The sequence below is a fragment of the Haliotis asinina genome, chromosome 15, assembly GCF_037392515.1.
Source record: "Haliotis asinina isolate JCU_RB_2024 chromosome 15, JCU_Hal_asi_v2, whole genome shotgun sequence".
In the NCBI taxonomy this organism is placed as follows: domain Eukaryota; kingdom Metazoa; phylum Mollusca; class Gastropoda; order Lepetellida; family Haliotidae; genus Haliotis; species Haliotis asinina.
The window spans coordinates 45,177,174-45,185,606 of NC_090294.1; the positions used below are offsets into that span (position 1 = coordinate 45,177,174).

General features: G+C 38.6%; 1 pseudogene; it reads left to right on the forward strand.

Annotated features, from left to right (window-relative positions):
• Window positions 1-1,792: 1,792 nt before the first annotated feature.
• Window positions 1,793-4,866, forward strand: LOC137265802 (E3 ubiquitin-protein ligase TRIM33-like; annotated as a pseudogene).
• Window positions 4,867-8,433: the final 3,567 nt, after the last annotated feature.

Consider the following 8,433-nt stretch of genomic DNA (forward strand, 5'->3'; position numbering starts at 1 on the left):
TAGATAATGGAAAGATCCAAATGCAGAAACGTGATATGTAACGGCTGTCACTGGTTGAACTGAGAGGATTTCTGGCGATCTGATGAGCTTTTGGAGATTGTATGTGCTCTTTCCAAAATTCTTAGGAAATATGATTAGAAATTCATATGCAACAAGATATTAATAATACTAATAAATATCCCTTGATAGGTGAAATATTAGCCCAATATTTAAGATTAAACTTTATTAGTCAGGCGGAAGGGTCGACTTTAAGTCCCCACGTGTGACAGCATTGTAAAACATGGGAGTATAAGGTTAATATCAAGAAAACCAAAAGTGTTACATTTCGTAGAGATTATACTACAAAAAGCCCATTTGTCATTTAAATCAATCTGATATTGACGTAAAAATCCCCAGACAGATCACTATATTTTAAGCTTCATTTTATGTTTTGATATACATTTTTTTAATTCAAATACCATATGGAAATATTCTTTGCCAAAGACCTACACGCCAAATGTTATCAAAAGGTTTTTGTATGTCTACAAAAATGCAAGAAAGTTTCTTCTCTTCAGATCTTACACTATCAATTAATGCATTTAAAACAAATATAATATCAATTGTGGAATACTGTTTTCTAAATGATAGACTTATCATGAACAAGAGTAGTCGGGAGGTCAAATAAAACCAGAGTGAATAATTTATTAAAGCATGAGAAAATTGTAATCTATAATTCCCAGAGTCACATCTACTGCCATTCATTATGTAAATAGGCCATTACACCAACTGCCCAGCTTTCTGGGATAATTCCCGAACCTAAAACATTCTGAAACGATTTAGAACACAAATGAATCACAAAATCTTTGGTCGAGATTATGCATTCTCGGTTTCGTCTAGTCTGCAGATTTATCTCCCTTTACCATATTAATAGCACTGAGGATTTCACCTCCTCATTAAGGACATTACAGTTTAGAATGTTCTGTCCCGTATGACAACTCTGTCATCATCAGAGTCATTGAGGTTTTTAAGAATATTTTTAAAAATCATTAAAGGTTACACATTTCTCTTCAGAGTTCTAACTATTTATGAAAACTTTCCAAAATCTTAAAGTTATTCTTGTTTGTGTGACACATGCACTCAAGATAATCTGTTAATTGTCCTAATGCATATCTTTTCTGAAAATTGCATCTCATTACGCGTATCGTCAGTTACAGAGCTTTGATTTCCTTTTCCAGACTTTCTTTCAGCAGTTTGTCATTCTCTTCCATACAATGAGTTATGGTTGGGTTTATACTGGTTCCTTGGTTGGTGATTCCCAAAAGTCTTCGATAAAGCCAGAGACGTCTGTGCTTACAGTCCATGCTGGGTCACCTTGATTTGACGTTCAAGTTGCAGCTTGCCTGTCAGGGTGTCAATTGCATCTTGAATAAAAAGTCCTGAGATTGTCCTCTCTAACTAATCCACTCCCCTAATTACCTATCCCACCCTCACGGGTAATCCTCGTCATTTTTTTATAGCCCCCCTGTCTCATGTATAAATATACTCTTTTTAACTGTAAACCATCACTAAACACTTTTTCGAATTACTTACAACTTCTGCAGTCACCTATTCACTCCACTCATTGTGTATATCGCGTTGTATGCACGACATGGTTGTTCTGCTTTCATAACGACCCGAAAGCTTTTCAGAAAACATTATATATAAAGAAAATATATACAATGTATATATTGTCCGTGTTATTACGAAATGTCTCGAACTGTCACGATGTATAATGACGTACATCACCTGACAAGCTCGTAGACAGAAAGTCTCAAACAACATGGCGGAAGGTGAAGGAGGTAAGGATTGATACTCGAAGGGTGTCTGATTTTCTATCAATATCTGTGTATTGCTGGTTAAACTGAAGTATGAATGTGCAAAACTCTCTTGAATATATGACCTTAGCTGTCAACATTTGATGAGTAGAAATAACGAAGGAGTGTAAGACAAGGAGGGGCAGTCACAGTGGATACTGGCCAATGAAGAAGTACATACGGCTGCCTGGGTTACTGATCCAAAACATATTCTGACGACAACGATTCTCAGCACCGTTTCTACTGTTGCAAACAGTACTAATTTTATACGTGTGACCTATTTTCGCTGGTAATCTGCAGACACCGGACGAATTCGGATTACCAAACAGAAAGTAGGGAGTTTTTAAGCTTCGATTTCAGTTCGGAAGTTGCAAATTCTGGGAACTGAGAAATGGACTCTTCCCGCCTCCTTCCTTAACCGATCATATACATTCCTCGTCAATCGTCTCTTTTCTTAACCTTCAAAAAGTATTCATAAATAATCGATATTTAAATCGTTTGTGGCATAATATGAGTGTAAAAATCATGAATATATGTATCGTCATGTTGAAAGTACAAAGAATATAGTAGGCATATCCAGCCAGAGCTGTTTCGGTTATCTCCCCTGGCTGGATATCGCTAAATATAGTTAACAGAATTGTGTTGCATAATGTCATGGTTTTAATATAGATAATGGAAAGATCCAAATGCAGAAACGTGATATGTAACGGCTGTCACTGGTTGAACTGAGAGGATTTCTGGCGATCTGATGAGCTTTTGGAGATTGTATGTGCTCTTTCCAAAATTCTTAGGAAATATGATTAGAAATTCACATGCAACAACATATTAATAATACTAATAAATATCCCTTGATAGGTGAAATATTAGCCCAATATTTAAGATTAAACTTTATTAGTCAGGCGGAAGGGTCGACTTTAAGTCCCCACGTGTGACACTCATTTCTTGTGACCCAGCTGTGATGCTGATGAAATATTTCTGGCAACAGTATAAATCCCAATTAAGCAATATATTTATTCGTAACAATGGGAGTAAATAATTTTGCTTTACATTTATAGCAAAGAATGTCAAAGGTCAGCTTGATGTCCAAGATTTCAAGGACATCTTCTTGGAATGCCCTGCCTGTGCTCAACACTTCAACCAGACATGCCGACGTCCCCGAATTCTCAATTCCTGTCTCCATGCTTTCTGTACATCATGTCTACAGTCACTGCTTACAAAAGAGGGAGGACACAAGATCACTTGTCCATTGTGTCGATAGGTCCAGACCGTGAGCGGAAATTCTGACACGTTACCGATTGATCCACTACGGAATAAACTGACGGAATATTTACAGATCAACATCAAGAAAATCTTTTGCACAGATTGTCCAGATGGAAATGAAGCTGAGTGTAGATGTCAGGAATGTTTTTCTTACCACTGTGCCGCATGTCGCTCAGCACACAAACGCCACCGCTGGACAAAAGACCATAGAATAATCACATTGGATGAATTATTCAGAGATCCCCAGGCAAACTTTAAAAGAGGTCACTTCTGCCAATATCATCCAATTCATCAAATTGAGTTCTACTGCAACACTGATGAGCAACTCTGCTGTGTTTCATGCTACGTTGTTGATCACAAAGACCACGAGGTAATAAAACTTGAAAAAGCAGCAGAAGCTAAAACGGCGATATTAGAAAACAAGCGTCAGCATATTTCAAAGATGTCAGTGTTAACACAAGAAGCACTCCGGAAAGAAGTTAAACGGAAAGGGACTTTAACCGACATCTCAAAAGAGAATGAAGATGACATTAACACCTTATACAACAGCTTGAAGAATGCAGTAGAAAGTGAACGAAAAAGACAACTAGCAAATTTTAAACATGGGTGCAATCAGGCACTGGCCACGGTGCAAAATATGATGACGGCTCATGAGCAAACCATGGCTAAGATAGAAGCAACACTGGGATATGTCAGGAAACTGCAGGAGACGGCAGATGCTGTTGAGATGCTACAGATGTACCCTTCTGTAATGAGGAATATGGATGGGATCACGGGAGCTCCAGTTCATGAAGTTATTGAAGTCACAAACCTCAGATTTAAAGCAAGTGCAACAACTTTGAAAATGAACCTATCAGAATCTGCACATAAGGCAGTAGCTGAAGGTGTGTATCTCCATGGAAAATTGACACCGTTGACACCATGTCAATCTGTCTTCGTATTTCTTTTTGATCTTTTTAACGAGTCTCTTCAGATTACTTCCATTTTCCGTATTAACACGGGTTTAGGTTGGAATGGCGCTCATGTGTTTCTTCACAAACACATGATTCTGGATCCTGTAGTACTGGAGTAAATTGGATCCGTCTGGTTAATTACTTGATCCATCATTTCTTCACATATAGGCTTTGACTGTTTAGAAGGGATTCTAGTGTAGAAAAGTGTCTCAGCTGTGAAAGACTCGGGTTTGGGTGCCATGTGTGAAGCCCACATCTGGTGTCGCCCGTTGTGATGTTGTTGGGATATTGCTAAACGCGATGTAAAACCCGACTCACACTCAAAGTGCTGTTGAGATGATTTAGAAATGATTGCAATGAATGGTTTCCGAGCTCATTTTAGAACTTGAATACTTGCTGAAAGTGACTGGAGACAATGATCTAGGATAAATGCATTTATTTGCGATCCCTATGCAGGGTATAGTTAATGTCAAAAGCTATGTAGACCCATTCATCATTTCTACACATACAGGGAACATGCAACAGAGAGTAATTTAATACTTTGTTAACACCTGTATTTCAGTTGACCGCAAGAAGAGGAAACGTCCTTTCTGGATGGTAATGTATTATCCATATACAGTGGCAGCTGTCATAACCGGCTTCTGTCTAACCTGGAAAGTTGCTAACACTGGCATAAAGTCTCAGTACCATCCGTGACTTCTACATTTATCATCAGCTCTACAATTCGGTTCATTCTTTAAACCGGGTTGTTTCTTTAGTTCTAGTGAGTGCCGATTTAGACAGCTTCAACTGTAAATCCAAAACTTACTTATCAAAACTATTTCTTGAACGCTAACATGCTATTACAGTTAATATATTTTCACACATTTCAATATTTTTCATTGTGTTTATATCCCCACTTGTCAAGCTCCGCAGCAATGAATCAAAGAAAAAGTTCATGACTGTGTCGTCACGGGCTTTCTCTTGTACATCCATTGATTAAGTGCAGATACATATTCCCTTCCCGCAGGTGCATGTTTTACCAGCAGTATTAGGATATCACTCATTATTGCTATCATTGTGTATGGATTGGTGTATTTGGAATGTTGTTAGACAGATTCTTGAGTAAACCTAAGGCTGGTCAGTTGTTTAACTCCGCACAATCCAGTGATTAATATCATGAGCACCGATCTATGCAACTGGCTTATGATGACATGTGCCAAAAAAGTCAGACAAGCGTGTGTTGGTGAAGACCGATACTCACCCGTACCTTCAAGAGTGATAAATTTGTGGAACATCAAGCACTCTCACGTCGCACAATCCACTGATTAATATCATGGGCACCGAGTACTCAAGCACTCTCCCCTTGTTTCAATGCCAGTTGGCTGTTTACTCAAATGAACACCTAACAGTACCCTCAGCTCACGCAGAACACGCCAGCTAGCTGTTTCCCCAAATCAAGACATGACAGTACCCTCAGCTCACATAGAACACAAAGCTCTGTTTACAAGATTATCAAATCAAGACATGACAGTACCCTCAGTTCACATAGAACACAAAACTTTGTTTACAGGATTATCAAATCAACACATGACAGTACCCTCAGCTCACATAGAACACAAAGCTTTGATTACAGGATTATCAAATCAAGACATGACAGTACCCTCAGCTCACATAGAACACAAAGCTTTGTTTACAGGATTATCAAATCAAGACATGACAGTACCCTCAGTTCACATAGAACACAAAGCTTTGGTTACAGGATTATCAAATCAAGACATGACAGTACCCTCAGCTCACATAGAACACAAAGCTCTGTTTACAAGATTATCAAATCAAGACATGACAGTACCCTCAGTTCACATAGAACACAAAACTTTGTTTACAGGATTATCAAATCAACACATGACAGTACCCTCAGCTCACATAGAACACAAAGCTTTGATTACAGGATTATCAAATCAAGACATGACAGTACCCTCAGCTCACATAGAACACAAAGCTTTGTTTACAGGATTATCAAATCAAGGATTACGGACTGACATGGAAATATTCCAAATTCCACAGAGGCAGATCTTGTCAGGGTTTACATAATACCGGAATAGCAACTTACAGGACAAGCACCGTATAGTTAAATCATACATTGTTTTACTGTTTTCATGACTCAATAATTGTGAGGTACACGGGTTGGTGCCAGTGCTTTGAAATGTTCTCTATTATGTATTTTTCAGGCTTTCAGAAATTGGTTTGGTGTACCAGCGGAGACAGCTGCAAGCAGTAAAGACAAATAGATTGACACAAATCAGCATGTTGTCTATGCTGTGTCATTTCTTTATGACATTTCGGGGACATGACTATGTTTTCGTAGATATTGCATAATAAATTACCCATTTTATTTCTCACAACATTTGAAAGAAACACTGACCACGTATTTTTCCACTTGTAATCAAGCATGTATTTGAAATATGAAAGAAATGTATAAATATTGAGATGCATTATGCAGTCTTAGAATAATTGTCTGTTTATTGAATTGTTAAAAAAACACAGGTACTGTTTTTTCAGTGTAGTTTCATACATTCATGTCTCTGTGTCTTTGGTCATCGGACACCCGTGAAGGTCGGGGGTAGAAAAGGCCTTCAGCAACCCATAAAAGGCGACTATGCTTGTCGTAAGAGGCGACTAACGGAATCAGGTGGTCAGACTCGCTGACTTGGTTGACACATGTCATCGGTTCCCAGTTGTGCAGATCGATGCTCATGTTGTTGGTCACTGGATTGTCAGGTCCAGACTCTGTTATTTACAGACCGCCGCCATATAGCTGGAATATTGCTGAGTGCGACGTAAAATTAAACTCACTCACTCACTCATTGGTCATCGGACAAACTTCTTCTCAGTATGTCGATGGACTGTCTTTCTGTTCTTCCTTGCCCCAACAGAATAATGACGGTCAGACATGCTCACCTTCTCTTGATAATTTTAAAGAAATATATCTGTTTTCATGTTTGATTACTAAATGATACCTGTTTTGTATACAACCTGTTTTAAAATGCAGCGAACTGCTGACCTGTTGAAAATTTATAATATTGATCCTGTGTAACTTCATCATTTAAGGATAAGTGATACTCTTTGTAATTGTGTAGACTGCTCGATGTGTGTATTACAGACTGAATGATATATATTACTCATAGCAGAATATCGTATTGCCATTGTATTATTTAGTTTTCACGAACGTAAAGTATGTATGTATAAACATCATGTTGTGGTTAGATGTCATTACTGTCTCTTGAAATCCTATCCGTTCATTCAAATGGTAACTTTGATAATGATTTCTAAATTGCATCAGTTGTTAAAGTTTCTTTCCATTTCCACCCACTTACTTTACGTAAAAGTAATCATATGTTAATTTATCCTAACACTCTAATCATGATGTGCACTGATTTACATAGACATTTAGGGTGACAGAATCACTTCAAAAGGGATGAGTTCAAGTTTCCAATAGTCAATTTACTTTCTTTTCATTTCGAGCATTATTCCTACAGGTGCAGCCTGTGGTGTTCACATTTCACAACTTTGATGTGCAATCGAGCATAATGACTTTAGCAAAATTTCAAAGAGCACAATTCCACTATTCCACACTTGCTCAGAGGTTGTTTGAAGGTTAGAAGGAAAAGCTTTCAAGAAGTTCAGTGATAGACATATGGATTCTGTATCGAAAGAAGTTATTATCCATGAAGCTTGTCTATACTGTACTTCTAAAATGCCACTTTAAGAAGTGATCCTACTGTGTTGTGTTGTGTGGCAGTTAGGTCCCAGTGGTGGTATAGGCATGGGTTTCTGATAAAAGTGATAAACCGTTTAACACTCGCTCGGAATCTTCACTGAAGTGTCAGTTGAATAGTATGAATCAGTGTAAAATAGTAATAACACCAGGTGTTCATCTATGTGTAGGCATTGCATGCTTGTATTGTAAAGGTTGGTACATGTTTACGCTGTTCGATCATCGACCGTGTTCAGTTTGGCTTTGGACAGCAACCTCATCTGGCTCAAGACTTGCCGCTGCACCTGACGTTTGATGAATCTAAGCGCGATTCACGGCATCCCAGCAGCAATTTCCATCTCCAGGACGACGGGGGCGGCCACGATGGTGGGTAACACGCCGACGCCTGCCACGCCTAATACAATGCCGGCGACCACAAGGGGGTGTCGACCCCGTTTACATAACTGATGACCGTATTATATTTTTCATGTTCACCACATGTCCCGATCTCGTATTGGTTGTTGTTTGATTTCGCTGATCTGTTACAAACGAATTTCGGCCACCGTTCGTGGTTTGAGCCACGCTGTCCATGGCCGGATACAGTCCCATTTTTCTGTAAATTAAAAATAAGCTTCAATTGGTCCTCCGTCAA